We start from the raw sequence: 1,517 nt of genomic DNA, 5'->3' as shown, positions 1-1,517 counted from the left end.
AAATTCATCTATAAAAATTGAATCTTATTGGAACTCATGAATATTTTACTTAATTGTTAAATATTCCTGAATTGTTTTAGTCCCATATTATAATGTAATTTAAAATTGTACCGAATTTGGTTGTAATAATTAGCTAACCTAACAAAGTTCATCACAAAACATGTTCGGATACGGTTTGTCAACCAAGGATATTTTATATTATATTTATATTATTGTGATTAATACGGTAGCCGGTAAGTATAATTAATATTATTTGTATATAATAATTAATAATGTATCTTAGAAATTTTAAATGCCCACAAATAAATTTTAAAATTATAACACAACTAAAATCATTCTTATTCGTTTAAATATCTAATTTTGTCCAAACATAAACTTCAAATAACTACAAAAAAAAAACCAATTTTTATGTATATACCTATATTTTTTTAGATTTTTTGGTTGCAGCATGAACACTCCGAACTTTTTAGGTGGAATCTTGTTTTAAATGTACCTACAAAAATTGAACATTTTATACATTTTTAACTGCAAAATAATTTGTAAATTTTTTAATATGATAAATTTTGACGAAATTTGAACTTTAAATGCTTATAACAGTTCGGCCGTAACGCTCAGCAAGAATGCCGCGTTGTCCGTTGTTTCGCTCCGTTATCGCTGTGCGCCCTCGATAATAATGATTATTATTATTGTCATCATTAATTATATACTTTTATTAAAATATTTATAATATTAGATTATTATGAATAAAGGCACCCGTAATGCGGGCCCCGTTCCGTCACGCAGACCCAATCCGTCTAAGAGACATTTGTCTAATTCGTCGCTATCGCCGAATCTTGCAGACAAAAAAATCGAAAGTTTTTACTTCACCAAACCGTTTCGCCGTACTTGCCACAATCGACGCCACCGACAAATCAGCTGCAGCCACGTCCTCATCCAATCCGACGGATGTTCCTTTAGTGAGCCAACCTCACACGGATCACGTCAGGGATCCCTCGATTCTACCTATCTTCGTCAAAAACATAGTGGACTTCTCCGCCTTCAAATCCGACTTGATCGACATCACCAGCCCGAATGGTTTCACCTGCAGGGCGTCCTCGTCATACCTCAAGGTTCAACCTCTTAGCCGCATTTACTATAATAGTATCTTGAAACATTTACACGAAATTGATTCCAGTTTCCACACATACACCCCCCGTCACCTCCGCACCTACAGGTGTGTCATAAGAAACCTGCACCACTCCACGTTAGTGCCCGATATAATTAACGCGTTGGCCGAATTAGGTCACAGTGTAAAATTTGTTCACAACGTCAAAAACAAAGATAAAAGCCCCCTTCCTCTATTCTTTGTAGAGGTTAAACCTCAAGACAATAACAACGACATTCTGGGCATCTCTTCGCTTCTCAATACAAAAGTTTCTATCGAGAAACCACACATCAAAAAAAGAGGTCTCCTCAATGTCACAATTGTCAGATTATGGACACACGAAAAAAAATTGTCATCACCATCCAAGATGCGT

This window comes from Acyrthosiphon pisum, chromosome A2, assembly GCF_005508785.2.
Source record: "Acyrthosiphon pisum isolate AL4f chromosome A2, pea_aphid_22Mar2018_4r6ur, whole genome shotgun sequence".
Classification (NCBI taxonomy): Eukaryota; Metazoa; Arthropoda; class Insecta; order Hemiptera; family Aphididae; genus Acyrthosiphon; species Acyrthosiphon pisum.
This window is presented reverse-complemented; position numbering follows the sequence as displayed.